Source organism: Anser anser, assembly GCF_964211835.1.
Source record: "Anser anser genome assembly, chromosome: 1".
Classification (NCBI taxonomy): Eukaryota; Metazoa; Chordata; class Aves; order Anseriformes; family Anatidae; genus Anser; species Anser anser.
In genome coordinates, this window is record NC_139720.1 from 127,743,476 (window position 1) to 127,763,612 (window position 20,137).

General features: G+C 40.2%; 1 long non-coding RNA gene across 1 annotated transcript in view; it reads right to left on the bottom strand.

Annotated features, from left to right (window-relative positions):
• LOC310888952 overlaps nt 1-11,778 on the bottom strand; it is a 46,893-nt gene extending 35,115 nt beyond the window's left edge. The window contains exon 1 of the long non-coding RNA XR_014576278.1: nt 8,208-11,778. This is a non-coding gene — a long non-coding RNA (uncharacterized lncRNA). The remainder of the gene's footprint in view (nt 1-8,207) is intronic.
• Nucleotides 11,779-20,137: the final 8,359 nt, after the last annotated feature.

The window sequence follows — 20,137 nt, forward strand, 5'->3', positions numbered from 1 at the left end:
AGAGCATTGAGTTTCATTGCCATTTAATGACAAAGATGCACAGTTATGTTCTTGCCTAGTTTTAGGATACAAGCTCCCTGTTTGTACCGCATAATATGTCTGCTTGGAAGGAAAGGAGCACACATACCTGTCTCTAACAAAAAGAACAGTGCTATGCCACACAAAGCAATCAAGTAGCATGGAGGAGCAATGCACTGTACCGCAGTGTGATAGGAAATCTGTCAAGTTTTAGGCATGAAACTTAGAGCATTTGTCACACAGTTAGTTTATATGCTGTAAGTAGATTTTGAGTCATGATGTTCAGGGTGCATACCTCTCCCTTCTAGGGCACAAATGAGCAGACATTTCCATGGATGCCATTTTGAAACCACATAATCTTCAGATAAATAAACATGAAAGAAACCACTCTGCTGCATCAGGTGGACTAACAACTCATGCAGTCTAACTGGGCTAAACCTACTGTTTGCAAATTAGCAAAATGCACCTTCAGCCTGTAACATGGGCATAAGTGGGTTCTTGATACTAAACTGTGAGGAACTGTTGACTACAAGTGGCCTTGTAGAGGGATCTAGGTACATCAGAGCATTGGGCCATCAGCAACAGCATGAGGTTCAACAAAGGGAAATGCTGGGTTCTGCCCCTGGGACAGAGCAATGCCGGACCCAGGCACAGGCTAGGAGCTGGGTGGCTAGGTAGCAGCTCTGCAGAAAGGGACCTGGGGGTGCTGGTTGGCAGCAAGCTCAGCATGAGCCAGCAGTGTGCCCTGGTAGACAGAAGGCAAAACGCTTTTTGGAATGCATTACACACAGCACAGCCAGCCGGTCAAAAGAAGCTATTCTCCTGCTGCATTCAGTGTTGGTGAGGCCTCATCTCGCATACTGTGTGCAGTTCTGGGCTCCACAACGCAGAAGGGATGTTGAGGTCCTTGAAAGCCTCCAGAGCACAGCTGGCGGCAGGGCTGGAAGGCATGTGCTGTGAGGGGAGGCTGGGGACACTTGGGCTGCCCAGCCTGGAGGAGAGGAGGCCCAGAGGCGACCTCGCTGCTCTCCGCAGCCTCCCGAGGAGGGGAAGCGCAGGGGGAGGCGCCGGCCTCCGCTCCTGGGACCCGCTGGCAGGGCACGGGCACGGCACAGAGCTGCGCCGGGGAGTTCAGGCCGGGCATCAGGAAACGTTTCTTTGCCGTGAGGGCGGTCACACACCGCAACAGGCTTCCTGGGGAGCTGGGTGCTGCCCCGTGCCCGTCAGTGCTCAAGAGGCATTGGGACAATGCCCTCGACAATATGCTTTAACTTCTGGTTAGCCCTGATGTGCTCAGGCAGCTGGACTCAATGGTCTCTGAAGGTCCCTTCCAACCGAACTATTCTAATAATACATTCTGTATCAGACAAAAAAAAATAAAAAATGATTATGGGCAAACTAGTCACCATTTACAGAAAAGGTGTGGAGAGAGACTTGTGTCAAGAATTGGATGTCTCTCTCTATCTGAGGGAGTAATGTAATCTCCTTTGATACCATTGAGAGAAGAATTTCTCAAATACAATTGATTTCAGCCCATGATCAATATCTAATGTAGATCAACATGAATCCTGTCCCCAAACTACCTGTTTGTTTTCACTGAATATAAAGAGAGCTTGGAGTGAACAAGCTCAGGGCAGAGTTTAATACTATAGACAGTCAAAGCTAGGTAAGATGAATCCCATAAAATATAAGTTCTGGAAGATGATCTGAAACATTAACTGGTCATAGTTATTTACAATCATTTATTTACAAAGGTACAAAGTCAAAGAAATTCAAGCACAAAACATACCACCAGGACCAGATGACCTCCAAAGGTATCTTCCAACTTAAACCAATCTGTGATTCTGTGAATTTTATCCACCCTAATGAACTCAGATTACATTCCATTTATGGTGGTATTTAGGATGCTGAATAATCATAATTTAGTAGAATATGTGTGGATACATCACAGTGGCACTTTCTGATAGTATGATATAACTATATCTGCTGATGTCAGTAAAGAAGATCTGTTCAAATATTTGAAAAGAAGCCATACAACTTAAAAAAAAAAAAAAAGCACTGTGAAGACTTTCTGAAGGACATTTAAGCTAAACTTGAGAACCTGCAATCCAGAAAATCCTACTCTGAGAAAAGTTAGTACTACTGTAGAGAGTCTGAAAGTCTGTATCACCTTCGATCTCTGGGAGTGCCAGTGAGGTCAACAGACACTTCTGTCCTAATTAAGGGTAATACTCATGGCTCTGCAAATACAGCTACCGTTTCAATTTTGCCTTTAGCAACATTACTACACTTTTCTTAACAGTAGAGAACAAAGCAGAGAAAAGATCTCTAAAAGGAGCCGGGGATCTTCAGCAAAGCTCCTTCATTAGTATGAAGGAGCTAATGCATGAACCCTTCAGGGAGCAGCTAACCGATACCTGCTGATTCATTCTGACAGATGCTATCAATTCATTGCACATTTTCAAGGAAAGTGATGCAGGAGTAGCTTCAGGCAAGCAGGAGTCACGAGAAGTCCTATATTCAATGGAGCCAGGATGAGCTGCTGTCTTAAACAATCCATTCTTGAATATTCACGTTTCATAGTTCCCTGTCCTACACATCCACCATGTTGGCAAGTATTAACTCTGCTCTTCATGTGACCCAGTGACTCCATCCCTGCAGTGCTCTAGGTGGTCAATCATCCTCTTTGATAATATGCCAAGTATTAAACAAACATAATGATATCGCTTCTGTCTAAAAGCTGAAGCACAGGGAATATCTCTCCAGGGATAGAAGAGACTCTCTAAGGAAAGCCTAGGGGAACTTCAGGCTTTAAGAACAAAGCTGGATATAGCTATTAGCTTTCAGAAGAAAACTGTAGCTTTCTTGTATGTAAAGAATAGAAAGACTTTCTCCTAAGAGTAGCACAGAAAGAGAATGCAACTTATGTTAGTGAACGTGGAATAATACAACCAACAATTTCACTCGTGCATTCCAAGCCTTGTGGATTAAGCATATAAAGATTAGCATAAAAATACAGATCTGTTCAGTGGTGTGCAATGAGTTTTAGTTACCACGTCTCATTTCCTCCTTCTCTTTCCTTGACTGTAGAAATGTCTGTACAAAGAGTCAGGACTCATTTGGAAGTCCTGCTCAGTGTCCTACTTCACAGGCTAGATATATCTATATGTGTGTATATATATATATATATAAAATAATAATAAAGTGTGTGTGTGTATATGTATGTGTATATATATAATAATAATAATAAAGCTCATCATACTTGGGCACAGTGTTGATACAATTGGTGTGCTCAAAGGATTACAACATACAGAGGAAGAATACCTCAAATGATTCAGGCTGTTTTAGTCGAAGCCTGTTCCAAAACATCAGTTCATAAAGGACAGGAATAGACTTCAGCCCCTGCTGTGACAGCCAAGAGGTGTAGATAGAACTAGCACAGCAAATAGCTCTACAGCAGCAATATAGCGGTGGCAACACAGGGCACAGCACAGCTCACTGAGCAGCTATCTGGCACGTATCCCACTCTAAACTGTAGTTAGCTACCAGTACCTGAGCCTCTCTGTTCAAAACTAGCACAAGTGTGTTTATATACTGGATTTCAACTCACAGCTCTGCCTACAGTACACCTGTAGGACTAAAGTTTTATAACACCAAAGGAATGGGGGAAACCTATGATATTTAAACACTGAGCAATACCATGAAGACTATATAGTATTTAATAATACAACAGCAGGGGAGATCCTCTCAGGTACATATTAGGATGTGACATCATTTTTAAAGGTCTGATGATTTTTATGCCTGATTCAATGGATAACAACTCTGTGATACCCTTTTCCATGACTGAAATACCATTACATGGTTATTCTGTGAAATATGGGAACATACTTTAGCCAGTTTTTTAATGCTTAAAAATACTGATATAGTGTAGTTTCCAGTCCAAATATATTACCCTGTAATTCAACTCTGGACCTGCATTCCAGAATGTTGAAGTATTTTCATTGCTAATCTGACAGCAAATATACTTCAACTAAGTGATTTACCTATACATATTACAAATTATTAGTTGTCAATTAGATGCACTGGTAATACAGATAATTATATATTTCAAGTAACAGACCTGTACTTTGACAGGCATTTGCAGACTAATTTGCACTTCTGGCAGGCTTCTAGAAATAGTGTTCAAAGTAGCAGTAACAAAGTAGTTTTGATCCAGTTCTTTTTCATATTCTTCTGTTACCCCACGACTTTTTTATTCATATATTTATGTTTAATGTTAAGGGGGAGTTTTTAGCCTTTCAGAAATAGTGAGACTGTTCTTTGCATAGATTTCTGTAAAGTTTCTGTTTGTCTTAAGAATCAAGCAAAATGATTTAAAAAATTCTCATCTTCATTAATTTTTGTGCATAACAATTCATCCTATTCCAAAGGCCTGGCCTGTAAAGAGCAGAACTGTTTGGTGGCCTTAAATGTTAAATGTTTCACAGACATATGGAGGAATCATCAGAAAATGGTTTTAAAGCCAGAGTGGGCCGAGAGAGCAACTAGTGGAATGCAAGAAGCCTTCTTCCATTAAATGGCCTTGCTGCAAACCAAAACGCAAAATCATAACTCTGTTTCCAAACAGCATTTGGAAGTTTTTGGTCATGTAATAATAACAACAGGCATTGAAACAAAAAGAAAATGCAAAACCTTGAAAGCCACTAAGAATAAATTCTTGCCTTCTGAAAAACTCTATGGCAAAGATCAACGTTTTTGTATGAGGCCAGTGACAAAGGGCCGAATTTTAACCATGATTATGCATGTACAAAATTTTTGTTGTTGTTGTTCTGTTTTCAAAAATTCCAGACAAAGTCTTTCAGAGGTCTGTGGTGATGTCTGTGGACAGAAGAGTAGCAGGAATGCTGTTCTATGAAATCCTAAATGGAAGGCTTTTTAATGACTTCTGCCAGTGAAGAAAATCCTGGCACTCAAATGTCTCTTAAGACCTACAACAGAGATAAGGAAATAACTGGGAGTCTCTGATGCATGAGAATTTATAGATGTCTGTGGCATATAGTTTTTGCTATTGTGTGAGCAAGGGGACAGGAATGACTGGGATTTAAAAAATAATTAAATAAAAATTACTACAGAAACTTCTGTCCTTGCCAATTGAAGCCTTCATCCCATTAACAAACTCTTCACCTAAAGCTTCTGTTTTTGAGATTTATGAATGAAGCTACGTACATAAATCTTAATATACTAATTTATAGTGTCTGTATTTAATGTGACATGACCTCTCTACTTCAGAGACTATTAAATCAGCCTTGGAATGAAGCATAAACCTTTCCAAAACTACAAAGCTTACTAGCAGAGCTTCCTTCAACAATGAAAGGCATTATAGCTGATTAATATTTTCTGCTCTTTATTAAGACCATACAGAGTTTCAGAGTGAGATACAAGACAAAGGAAAACTCATAACATACACCTAAGTGGCATAAGATAGAATTTTTTATTATTTTTTTCCCCCTCAGAGGACTTCTGTAGCTGGGAAGTATAGAACTTAAACAAGGCTAGCTGTTTTGTGTTCCTTTCTAAAATGGATGCTGTTCGTCTGCATGAAAGCGCTTTTACATAGGTTAGTGGGACCCAAACTTAATTATACAATTCGAAGGGGGTTGGGACTAGATGATATTTAAGACCCCTTCCAACCAAAACCATTCTATGAATTTAGGTATTTTTCACAAATCCATGTCAAGTGTACAGTAAGGACTCCTCCAGCATAGGTTAGCCCAGAGAAACACCAGGGTGTCCTTCATCCTTATTTTACTCTGCCCTGAGTCAATATTCCATGAAGGCAAGCAACACTATATTCATGCCTACCAACAAAGGAAATCACATCACTGTACAAATCAAACTTTCTGTAAAAACACATACTAAGACTAAGAATCCATGTTTGCTAAATGCTTGCGTAGTTTTTGTGATGCCTTTCAGAGTGTTTATAAAGGACAAAAATGGAAAATATATGTTAGCAACCAATATGCTTCGCATAATCTACTTCTGTAGGAATTCAGCTGACTGTTCAAGAGCACAGGCACACAGAAAGGGTGAGCAGAAGTACCAACTTAAGATGACTCTTGGGCTTCTGCTGCCATTATTAACATCATCACCGTTACTGCAATGGTATCTATGATCAAGTCACTTGCTGTGCAGTGCACGATATCAATACAGAACAATAAGAAGAGCCCCACGAAACTTCCAATTCTAACTTAAAATTGTCCTTTGAGTGCCAGTTCCCAGAAGTCATTTTCTCTCTCTCCTTTCACAATGGGATTGTGGAACACTTCATTTACAGCATGCCACGCATACTTCATATGAAGCTGCAGTTTCACAATGTAACAGATGAGTTATTCAACTGTACTCAAAAATCAGGAGGTGCCAGGGCACCCAGGTGAATATTCCCTACCCATTCCTTCATCACTCACCAAGACACAGTACCCTGGACTCTGATGAGGAGAAAGAATTACATGTTTTCAGTCCAAATAAGAAAGAGCTTCACATGTGAAATATAGTCTACACAGCAACTTCTCTATGTCAAAAGCTACTATGCATTTGATGCTATGTTAGGTTTCCTCATATGATATTAAATGGGGATTTTGTGATCCCTTATCTAATATAACGAAACTTACATTTAAGACCATCCCAAAACAAACTATGACTCCCCATTACATTTATTACCCTTCCCAACACAATTCAGTTCCCAATTACTCTTCATTTAGTCTCTAATTCCCTAATTAGAAAGCTCCCAGAGGGAAACCTGTACAATATATGAATGGATTTTACAAAATTATTCACTTTAAACATGCTTAATTAACAAATTTGTTCGTCCAGCAAATAATCTGTCACTAATTAGCACAGAAGTACTTATATCACTATTCAAAACCAGGAAAGCTGCACCATTATTTGCAAGTTCATCACTTCACATTATTTTTGCAGCATATCACCATCTCCTGTATTTTAAGTTAAGAATTCATTTCTGTCCTTTGTTACCACAGCATGTACTACCCAAGTCTTCGATTTTGGTGGGTTTGTTGTTTTTGTTTGTTTGTTTTGCAAGGCAAATTAAATAACAGTTAAGTAACAAATGCTGTCCCAGGAGTCTTTCCTCTCTCACTGCGCTGTTTGATGCATCATAAATATGGCATTTCCTAAATGTCCACTGCCAGAGTTCACAAATTTAATATTCCTTTAGCATTGTGTGTTGCTCTATCATCTTCACTGTGTTTGTAGTATACCATTTATACTCAACATTCAATTATTTTCACTAGATAAAAATCTTTTCTGAGAGAAGCAAGAAACAATGACTTTTAAAACAGAAAATCCCTCTGCTGATCATCAAAGGCCAGCTGTAAACAGCCATCTTTGAGAACTCTAAAAGAAAAAATTGCCTTTATAGTGGAAAGCATGAGCTGACCTAAATACAAGGGAGACTAGCAAATTTCCCTCTAACTTATACGGGTAAAACAAGCATTAAAGCACACTTGCGAGGGAGTTCTAAAAATCATGCATAAATGTTCCACAGAACAGAAGCCCATACATTTTCAGCTACAGTCCCTCCCTTTCACCCTCTACTAGGATACACATCTTTGCACGCTGAGAATGCGGGTCAACCTTTGGGTTACAAAAATTAATAATCACACAAATTGCATAACAGGCAGATAAGGAGTTGCGCCTGTGTTCATTACAGAAGCCTTTTCTCTACCCCTAATAGTGGGTTGTACCCGAAAACCATAGACAAACATCAAGACACTTATTTTTAACACATGTAGCAAACAGAATGGTTGCAAAAAGAAAAATACTGTAATAGTTTTCTCCAACCAACAGCACAAGAGCTATTTGTTTCTAATCCAACCCTGTTGATTTCAAGAATGATTCAATCGAGTCACAAAAGAGCAGTGCTTTTGCAAAATCAAAGCCTGACACCTTTTACAATTTTGAATGGCATCACAACATTCTGTCATGGGTAAAACTGTGTTTGCCAAGAGATCCTGGCAGCAGGACTTACTGGAAAATGGAAGAGCTACAATCCCAGTGTCCAGGTGAGTGGAATAAAAATTATTACTTATGGAAAGAACAGGCTGAGGACACACACAGAACAAGAATTGACATGCATAATCTTAACTTCAGTAAAGGGTCCTGACTAGCTTTACCTTACTACTTCCATTAATGTACCTGAAGCTTCTTCTGCTGGCATCTGTCCTAGTTTCTATGAAATTCTCATTTAAAATCTTCAATAATTCAGCTGTTCAATTGTCAGCCAATCAATTATTCAGCTATTGATCTGACCCACATGGAAAATAAAACTTGGATGGACAGTTTACCTTTCACAAACAAAAGAATGTGAGTTGCTGATTACAACTTAGATTTGGTCTCTGCTTAGGCACAATTCTCTAGTGGAAAAAATTAAATAAAGATAAAATGGTATATTTCTTTTTCCTCCTCTGCAATTGTCAGATTAGGCCCCTTATAGTTTCAGAAAAAGAGAAACATCTGTAAGGTTCTTACTCCTTGCCACCACAAGTAACATTCAGGTGATGCTTATCTACCTCATTTGCTTCTTGCTTAGGAAATGATTAGGACTGAAATGCTGTTTTATGCTGGAGATAATTAAACACTCTCCTGTGAAAACTATAATGGAATTTTTAAAACTCAGTTGCATTATTTTTGTTCTCTTTTTCTCTTCTCTTCTGAGTTCCTTACTTCTGATCTACATCTTTCTTTTCAAACCTGCTACCCACCAGTTCCTCCTCCTGCCATTCTCAGTGACCATTAGGATGAAAGACTCTCTCTTTCAAATTCCTCCCACAAGACCGATGCTGATTTCTACAAGGACCGTGCTTGCTTCTGAATAGCTCCTACAGATAGACACTAGTATCCTAAAGTGCTGAGACCCTGTTAACCAACTTGACCAACCAAGTTCATCCCAGGACACAGAACTGACGCCACAGATAATCAAACTTCCGTGCTGCTTAAATGCTGCCTCCACCAGTTTCATATCCTCTTGTTGAAAGAAAAAAAAGGAAAGCACAGAGAGCCAGTTACTGACACAGCAGCATGGCCTTACATGTTTTGTTTTTGTTGGGTTTTGTTTGTTTGTTTTAATCAAACCTGTTTTCTAATGTCATTGTCACTAGCTTTTTATTCTATTCCATTTCTGAAAGGGAAGCCAGACGTAAAAACAAAGGAGAATACTTTACACTTTCCAGAAATGAAGACAGCTATTTTCAAAACAATTTCTGATGAACCATGGGTATCACAGTGTTAATAGTTTTATGAGAGGAAGACAACAGCAGAAAAGTGAGAGGAAAGTGTGTCACAGAGAGGTCTAAACCAGCAGTCCCCCTGCACATGGATGGTCACCCCAGTACAAGTGCTAAAAAAAATTCAAATGGGGCAAGGTACTGTAATTCCTCCTCCGTCTCTGAGCAGAGTTATCTGGTTCTCACCATCAGCTCAGCCTACACAAACATGGCCATTACTGCTTTTGTCATAGGCTGATGAAAGACCTGAGAAGGACCTACATTGTGAAGGAGGCACGAGGAACCAACTGGGTAACTCATACAACTTATATGATGTATATTACATAAACACACACCTGTAAGGGTGTTTAGTTTCACCATAAAGTATTTTTCCCAGTTACTGTTACAGGAAACATAGTAGCCGTTGCATTCCATGATTGCTGCAAAATACTACTTATTCCACAAAACAGACGTGTTATTAAATGTATTCATCTTGAAAATGAGCTTTCAATGCAGTGAAACATTTCTAATCAATAATCTGTAGCTTATGAACATTTTAAATTGCACCACTGCCTAGCCCTACCACATGAATCCAAACCGTCACTTATAGCAAAAGAAAAAAGCACAAGCTCTTCAATTTTGAGTTTAATATGTACCAAATGTATGTAAGTTTGTGCAGATAAATATTTTTTCTAGTAAAGCATCAACACACAAATAATAAATCAACTTTACCATGGGGAAGAGAAAAAAAAAAAAAAAAGATTTATTTCATCAAATTATTAGGAAATATGCACTGAAGAGGAAAAAGATTGGTTGTTTCACATTCATGCTGATAGAACTTGAATCACACATCTGTCAAAGATAGTTTATTAGTTACTTTAAATAGGCATTCAATAATTGAAGTACCCTGAGGAATAATTACAAGCTATATTAAGATGACAGGAATTTAAATTCATAAAGCTAAAAGTACATGTCATGAAGTGTCAAAGACACACTGAATGAGTCCCAAATTCCTTTGCATCTATTCCTACCCTTGCACTTCTCCTCCCTATTATTTACGTACAAAGAACAAGCACGTACTTTCAGTCCTTTTTTTTTCCTTTTTTTTTTTCCCCCAGATATTTGGAGAAACAAAAACACACACACAACCTGAGAAAGAAGTGTCAGTGAAACCTCCCTGAGAAACACATTACACCTGTACATATCATCACCTGGGAAGTGCCTTCACCAGAGTGAAACTGCCCAGAAGCACACCTGTGTGGCAAACAGAAAGCAGATTAATGAACAAATGCTCCTTACACAGTGTCTCCTAACAATCATGCTGTTCATGCTAAATTTCTGCAATACTACTGTGTTCCACAGTACATAAAATCTCAAGGACCACCTCTGAAAAATACATCAGGAGACCATCTCACTTGAAGACAGGCAACAGTTCTTCTCTCCCTCCTTTCTTTCAGCTTAGAGAAGGCATTATTAAAATCTCTGTAGAAATAATGACACAGCACAAGGTCCTTGGTCTGATTTTGGATGTCTCTGCTCTCACTAATCTGGGGCTTCTTTCTTCCAAATGTCCCCATTTTTCCATAGGTTGTGAAATGGCTACTTTCACCATCACATCTCCCAAACACTCTCACCAGTGAGAGCACTTACAAAATGGCCCACACAGAGGTTGCCTGGATGTTCCCTATTTTTCTTCATCAACATCTCCATAGAGAGGTATAGTCCAACACTCCACCAAATGGAAAACAAACAGCCTAACATGGGATCTATTTCCAAGAAAAAGGAAAAGAAAAAAAGGTGGGAAAAGAAAAATAAAAGAAAATAAAAGAAAAAGAAAAGGGAAAAAAAAAAGTGAAAATCATAAGAAGAAAAGAAAATGCAACACATTACCACTGCTATTTAGTAGCTAACCACTACCTCCACAGTTCATTACTGTGAGAAACTAAAGCTTTCTCCCTGCAGTGAAACAACCCCAATCTTACAATCTTACAGCAGTTAGACTAAAGTATGGAAAACAGGAGAATATAATGGAGGAAAAAAAAAAAAAAAAAAGTGAGAACATAGAAAATATTTTAACTTACATTAAAACTAACACTTTACATGGCTAAACATTTCCACTAACATATCTGAAAACAAAATTATGTTAGCAGGGGCTATTGTTACTGCGCTGGGTGTCCTAAAATAATAGCTTGAAATAGAAGCAAGGAGCATCATCAAGTCCACATAACCTTTAAGATAATTTTAGATGACTCTGAAAATCAAGTTATTTCTATGTAGGATTTCACGTACATATTTTCAGGCAGAAATGCAAGCCACCTAGATTGAATATTTTGACCTATTGATAAAACCAGCTGTACCACACACAGAAAAATCCACCTATAAAGGATGCACAGCATAGTGTAATAACAGTGCTTTCCAGAACACTGTGATCATAGTTGTTTTTGATTTATTTGGCTTGAAACTAGGCAGTGAATCTTTTCAGAGTTATATATCTTTCTTCCCTGGTATTCTTTATTTTATTTTATCCAAAGATTCATGTTCTAGCTTATGCTGGAAGTTGTATTCTCAGTCTAATAATTATTTGTGTTAATTAGTCTAATAATTAGTTCCCACTGAAGTGAAATTTCTTGTTTACATGGTATTTTGCCTTTGAGGTACATATGACAAAGCATAAATACAGTACTATATAAGTGATTTAAGTAATCAGTATTTAAATGATTAACAGGAAAATATACTTTGTCTGATATGAAATTTGCTTCTTTTCTTAGCGTGTTTTTTCTTTCCTTTCCTTGTCTTTTTGAGGAAGACCAAGGTTTGCATTTGTAATGAAACACTCCAGGTAAATTGCCATCAGCTCTAGGTACAGTAGTGCACTGCTGTATTCAGAGTACACTATACAGTTCAGTAAGTACCTGAAATACCTTACATATTTACCTCCATGATTTTCAAGAACGGCTGAAACACTTACCTTTAATCTGACATATCCTTTATGGCAGGATACATATATTCTGCTACATATATTCTTAGCTCCAAATATGTACTGGTTTGCGAATAAAACAAGATTTTTTTAATAACACTTTTAAGATATTGAACGTATCATGACCATATTGTGACTATGCTGCTAACAATCATAATTTCATACGCTGTGAGATATGCCTGTAGTTTGCAAACACTCTTACTAATTAAAGGGTAGAAAATACTTCAATCCAAACCCAGTATGATTGGAGTCTTTTTCTAACCACTGAAAAAAAAATAATAAAAAAATAAATAAAAATCTGTATACAGGGTTCTGCATACAGTATTCTCTATAAATGGTTATTTTGTATTTACAAGTCACTGTTCAATAGGAAGATCCCTGAGCTACCCTGATAAACATACATCAGAAAGCAGGCTGTGTTGAGAGTGCTTTGGGTGAGAAAAGCTCTTCTTAAGCCATGCCTGCCTCTGAGAAGTTTAAGACAGGAAAGTTATTTCCTCAAGCCTTCAAGTAAACCAGGCATCCGAGAGAGTATTCCCTCCTGGGAAGCTGCTACTAAACCCAGGCATTAGGCATACATCTGTAACTACTGAATTCAAAAAGCAATGTTCTACATGTTATCTTTGAAGTTTATCTCAAAGCCCAATGGGTATAAACATAAGCAAGTCTTATAACTTCTCCCCCACCATACCTACCCCAGGCAACCAACACTTGCACACACAGAGCCTCTCAAAATATCTTATTCATGTCTAAATATACATGCAAAGAGTAAGAAGCATACACTGACAAGCCAAGAAACAGATTAACCTGGTAGTCCTTAGGGAAAAAGAAAAAATAAAATAAAATAAAATAAAATAAAATAAAGCTATTTTCTTTGGACAGATACTTAAGCCACCACTTCCTCAGTGAGTTTAATAGCTTCCTCCCACACTAGGTTTATTTTTTGTTATTTTAATTCTTTCCCGTGGCACAATCTGAAATGCCTTCTACTGTGTGCTTGGCAGCCATTCTTTCACTGTCCAGCTGCTTTCTCTTGCCGTTGACACTGGTATGACTTTTCTATCAATGAATAAAATTTACAAGCACATTACAAGCAAAATTACAAGCCGTCTTCCTGCTCGACAGGAACAGTATTGAATTATGATTTCCAGACAAGTATCTTCCACAAACAATGTATGCAGTTTCTCATTTCCTCTTGGCAAGAATGGTATATCCAATCTCCGTTAATTGCTTCCTGTGGACACACTTCTAAATAATAATTTATACCAAAAAAAAAAAAAAAGATTATTTTAGCCAAATCCTTCTCAGTTTAAACTTTCTTTGGGAAATAACCTGAGACACAGCATAGCAGTAGAACCCTAATGTTGTCTCCTTCTGTTGAATACAGCAGAATTTTGTTCACATCTAATTTATCTCTGTATGACACCAGGCATAAGTAAAAGAACTTGGAACAATTTCCTGTTAGGTCCAATTTGAAAACTACACCTAAGTTATCTTTCCAAAACAGTTAATTTCTTAACCTAGAAGTAACTAAGTCCGAACAAGACTTAGAGCTGCCTAATATAAGTGTAGTGGGTTTACATGGCAAGGTTTTGGTAGAAGGGGGCTACAGGTGTGGCCTCTGTGAGAAGAATCCAGAAGCTGCCCCATGTTAGAGAAGGGCCAGTTTCAGCCAGCTCCAAAGGGACCTACCGCTGGCCAGAGCCAAGCCAATATGCCACGTTGTTTGTGCCTCTGTGAGAGCAGACTGAAGGAATGAAAGAAACTGCTGTGCAGCTGGGATAGAGGAGTGAGAAGGAGCCCTGCAGCCCCCAGGTCAGTGCAGCAGGAGGGCAGGAGGTGCTCCAGGCAGGCAGCAGCAGTTCCCCTGCGGCCTGTGCAGGGAGAGGCCCCTGGTGGAGCAGGCTGTCCCCCTGCAGCCCACGGGTCCCACACGGAGCAGATCTCCACGCTGCAGCCCGTGGAGGAGCCCCCGGTGGAGCAGGTGGATGTGGCCTGGAGGAGGCTGCGGCCCATGGAGAGCCCCCGCAGGAGCAGGCCCCGGGCCGGAGCTGCAGCCCGTGGAGAGGAGCCCACGCAGGAGCAGGGGGTCTGGGGGGAGCTGCCGCCCGTGGGGGACCCGTGCTGGAGCAGTTTGCTCCTGGGGGATGGACCCCGTGGTATGGAGCCGTGTGGGAGCTGTTCTTGAAGAGCTGCTGCCTGTGGGAATCCCATGCCGGATCAGTTTGGGAAGGACGGCATCCCGTGGGAGGGACCCCACGTGGAGCAGGGGCAGAGAGGGACCCTGAAGGAGCGGTGGAGACGAAGCATCAGGGACTGACCGCAGCCCCCATTGCCCGTTCCCCAGCACCGCTCGGGGGGAGGAGGTGGAAGAGGGCGGATGGGGGGAAGGTATATTTGATTTCTTTCCTGTGTTTCTCACTTCTCTAGCTTGTTAGTAATAGTTAATACATTTTACTAATCTCCCTATGCTGAGTTTGTTTTGCCCATGATGATAAATGGTGAGTGATCTCCCTGTCCTTATCTCAACCCTTGAGCCCTTTTTGTTGCGTTTTCTCCCATTTCCCTTTGAGGAGGGGAAGTGAGAGAGTGGTTGTGGTGGAGCTCAGCTGCCCACCTGAGTAAAACCACCACAGTTAGAAATACTAATATGAGAGATTTTTCTCGAATACATATTTTGTCAATATCCAATCCGGTCTGAAGCTGCAAAATTCAGGGTCAGAGCAAATAACCAGACTGGAATGTGCCAGACACTAAAGAACCACAGGCAAAAGCTGATAAATCAGTTCATATCCATAACAAATGTATCAATATTAAATACCTAAAAAGGTGGCATCTAATGGATTAAGCACCTGCTAATAGTCAGGGTATTTAAGATCTATTACTGGCTCTGGCTATAAACTGTTAGATGATGCATGGAGAGGATAGCCACCTCAGTGCTTCCTGTTCCACATCTTTATGCCTCAGCCTTTCTAGACTGCTTCCAGGATGAGGTTTTGTTTAAAAATGTTATGTTTTCATACATATATCATATGAGCTACCCTTAAAAAATAATAATTTAAAAAAAAACCCACAGATTATAAGTGTGTAAAATTGATATAAAGGATACCCAAGAGACGACCCTTCTTCCTATCTTCCCACTCCTAAGTTGCTATAGTCTTCTTTCTGTTCCCTGTAGCCCCTTATTTCTGTTTCACATTATCTAAAGGAAGTATTACGAAGAACTACTTTGTAAGGGCACAAACCAAACAGATGAAAATATGTGTGATGAACCAACCGCCTGCTGGCTGCAGTTGGATTTCTGGTTTTCATCAGAGCATTAAGAATGGAACATGCGTAGTCAGCAGAGATTCTGTTTTAAATGCAAGAACGTACAGTATCAAGAGAAAAATATGGTCAAGTGACTAATACTTTTCAATACAGGGTTAGACAAGTATCCCAGTGGTGCATTCCTCTACTGGGACTCTACACTGCAACATGCCTCCCAAGGCTGCTCCAACTGAAAACTGCAGTGACACCACATTGATCTCCAACCATTTCATAACTAAGATATTTTCCTTCCCTACTTGCTGCCCGATTCCCATAACATAGAGTAAAACAGGACTCAGTTCAGTCCAACCACTTTTATTTGATGACTGATCTGAATGCAAATGCCAAGACTTAGGCAATGTGTGAGCTTGGGCAGCTTTGCCTATACAAATATACACAGAGACCCAAGCTTAATATTAAATTAAGATTATGTTGGTTGGATAAATAGAAGTAGATGGTATGAGTCAGAAAAATACTTTTCTCAGCAAGGGGCTGTCTTACAAAAAAGATCACTGCAGAAACCTGTGTGCTGACAAGCAGCAGAAAACAAGATTATAAAGGGGGGACTTTTTTTTTTTTAACATCTGAGAGACATTCAAACTGAAATGTTGTCAATGAAAAATAAATAAATAAATAAAAATCCTCTGGGAGGTTAAATTCTTTAATTCCGCTTTAGGATGATGAGCCCCAGAAAAATGCAAGGCTGACTATACACACTGCATAGAGAATTTCAGCTCGTGCTTTCTGAACGCTGTTCACTTAGCTTTGGTTTTGGTTCCATAGTTTGCTGCTTCCATGGTGATAAGATTTTCGGGGGTTATTGTTTGAATAAATTCATTACTCCTCCATCACTTAACAACAGCTATACATTCCAATTTATTTATTTTTCCAGTGGGAAACACCAAAGAGGTTTAAGACTTCATTTTTGACAGGCATCTTTGTGTAAACTACTATTCGTGAAGGGGTGGGCTGTTAAATAGCAATTTCTTACTTTTATGAAAATAAATGACACTTTTTTTTTTGGTAGGAGGAAAACAAAAATCAAAATTTACTTAGTATTTGCAAAGCCAATAAATTTGTGTATATCAATTAATTTAATATATTTAATAAGGAGGTTATTGGTGACAACCAACATGGCTTCACTAAAGGCAGGTCCTGCCTGACAAATCTGGTGGCCTTCTACAACGGAGTTACAGCACTGGTGGATAGGGGAAGAGCAACTGACGTCATCTACCTGGACTTGTTGTGTAAAGCATTTGACATTATCCTGCATGACAACCTTGTCCCTAAATTAGAAAGACATGGATGCAATGGTTAGACCTTACTGGTGGGTAAGGAATTGGCTGGATGGTGGCACTCAAATACTTGTGGTCAACGACTCAATGACCAAGTAGAGATCAGTAACAAACTGTGGTACTCAGGGGTCAGTACTGTGACCAGCACTGTTTTATATCTTTGTTGGTGACATGGACAGTGGGAATGAGTGCACCCACAGCAAGTTTGCCAATGGCACCAAGCTGTGTGGTTTGGTCAACACGCTAATCGGAAGGGATGCCATCCAGAGGGACTTGGACAGGCTGGAGAGATGCGCCTGGGCAAACCTCATGAGGTTCAACAAGGCCAAGCTCAAAGTCCTATATCTGGGCCAGGGCGATCCCAAGCACAAATACAGGCTGGGCAGAGAATGGATTGAGAGCAGCGCTGAGGAGAAGGACCTGGGGGTGTTGGCTGACGAGAAGCTTGACATGAGCCAGCAATGTGTGCTTGCAGCCCAGAAAACCAGCCATATCCTGGGCTGCATTAAAAGAAATGTTGCCAGCAGGGTGAGGGAGGTGATTCTCCCCCTCTACTCTGCTCTCATGAGACCCCAGCTGGAGCATTCAGCTCTGGGGCCCCCAGCACAAGAAGGACATGGACCTGTTGGAGTGAGTCCAGAGGAGGGCCACAAGGATGATCAAGGGGCTGGAGCACCTCTCCTATGAAGAAAGGCTGAGAGAGTTGGGGTTGTTCAGCCTGGAGAAGAGAAGGCTCTGGGGAGACCTTACAGTGGCCTTCCAGTACCTCAAGGGGGCCTACAAGAAAGCTGGGGAGGGACTCTTTGTCAGGGAGTGTAGGGATAGGACAAGGAATAATGTCTAAATTGAAAGATGGTAGGTTTAGATCCACAGAGTAACTGTGGATGCCCCATTCCTGGAAGTGCTCCAGGCCAGGTTGTATGGGGCTTTGAGCAACCTGGTCTTGTGGAAGTTGTCCCTGCATGTGACAGGGGAGGTGGAATTAGATGGTCTTTAAGGTCCCTTCCAATCCAAACCATTCTATAATTCTAATTTTTAGATCCAGTTTATTCTCGTTATAGTTTGACCTCCAAACTCATACAGATGCTTGCTATATAATGAGATGAGACTTACACAGCAGAATATATTAAGAGTTAAAAAATACTACAGATAATCATAACACCAAATTTCACATAATTAAAAATGACAAAAGCCCAGATCTCTTAATTACTTTACCTTGTGTTTCTATACTGGTTAATAATATCTGAGGACAGCAATGGTCTGATCTTACCCCCATTAAATGCTACAGGAACCTTGGCACTTGTTTTAGCAGAATTACAATCATGCATTTAATCATTTCTATATTTAGATGTTTATGTTGCAAGCCAGTAGATATATTGAAATGCCATGTACAGTGCGTTTAGCTCCTTTTGATGTCCATATACTTGAAAAGCATCTGTATCTTTTTTTCCTTTATGGCCTCACTCAAACACAGTAATCATGACAAATCTGAAGGGATAGACCACACACTACAAATTAATCAAGGTGCTGTAAGCAGAAACAGTCGTCATTCTAAAAGATCTATGGTTAACAACATCTAAAGCACTCCAAACACTCAGCTTTTACAAATTCATTTAATGGGAATGTCACTGCAATGCAAGAGTGGGCTACCCTCTGATTCATTCTAATTGTATGAAAGTCACGCACTTTGCTCTCACATATGGTTAGCAGCCTACAGTAATTGTTCCAACGCTCAGCAATGAGTTTATTTTATACTTTATTTTGCATATGAACACATAAATCCATAAGACCAATTCCAGGCCAGCAGACTTGGGAATCTTATCAAACCACACAGCTAACAATCTGGGTGCAGGAAGTGATCTGGCCAACACAGCAAACATTCAAAAACTGACAATGAGGGAAGCAGTCACCTGGGAGGGTGACACTTTCTGCTCCCTTTTTCCACTTTACTTTCCCTGTCTTCTTCATGTCCAACTATCTACCAACAGGAACACCAAATGAACTTTCACCCTGCGAAGGCTTCCAGAACTGATACTTCGCATTGGGTTTTGCAGACAGGGAAATATAGTACAGCGGTTTGTGCCTCCAGTTCTGGGAAAGGACAGATTTGGATGGTTAATCTGCATAAGTCTCTAGCTGACTGGCCTTGCAAAAAAAAAGCAGACTTGGCTAATTCAGAAAGAAGTATTTTCTACTTGGGAAGAATCAGGGTGGTATTTTCTGGTTTTATACTGATACAATCAACTCCTAGTTGTCCCCAGGTAACTGAAGATATTAGCAGCTAAAATAAATAATTATTTTTAAAAAGTCATTGATATTTGATACATGACGGTTAAAGTTTTGAGGAAGAATGGCTGAGGCACTATCTCAGATAAGATTATCTAACAGAACAAATCACGAGCTAAGAGGGAACCAGTACGCAGCATGTCTTTGGATTCCGCAGTTCATACAATCACGAAATGGTTGAGGTTGGAAGGGGCCTTCAGAGATTGCCCAGCCCAACACTCTGCTCAAAGCAGGGTCAGGTACAGCAGGCTGCACAGAGCTGTGCCCAGTCAGGATTTGAATATCTCCATGAATGGATACTCCACAGTCTCTCTGGGCAACCTGTGCTGATGTTTGACCACCTTCAAAATAAAAGGTTGTTGTTGTTGTTGTTTTATGTTGAAATGCAATTCCACATATTTCAGTTTGTGCCTACTGTCTCCTTCTCTGCTACCAGGAAGCGTGGTTCCACCTTCTTCTTAAAGTAAAATATCCCTATCAGATATTTAGGCGTGTTGATGGGGTTCACCCTGAAACTTCTCTTCACCAGGCTGAAGAGTCACAGTTCTCAGCTTCTCCTCTTAGTACAGAAGATCCAACCCCTTAATCATCTCTGTGGCCTTTTGCTGGACTTGCTCCAATATGTCTATGACTAATGCAGCCCTGTACTGATACAGCTCAGGATGCTACTGCCCTTCTTTGCTGTAAAAGCACACTGCTGTATCACGTTCAACTTCTTGTGTAACAGGACCATAAGACGCTTTTCTGCAGACCTGATTCCTGCAGAGTCGGCCTCCAGCCTTTACTGCCACAAAAGATGTTATTCCCCCTCAAGATATTCTTCCAAGACAAAAAATTCTGCATTTCTTTTTTCTTGACCTTCATGAAGTTCCTATCAGTCTACTTCTCCAGACTGTTCTAGTCTCTCTGAATGGCAGCCCTGCCCTCAGCGTATTGGCCATGCCCCCCAAATTGGTGTCACCCACAAACTGCTG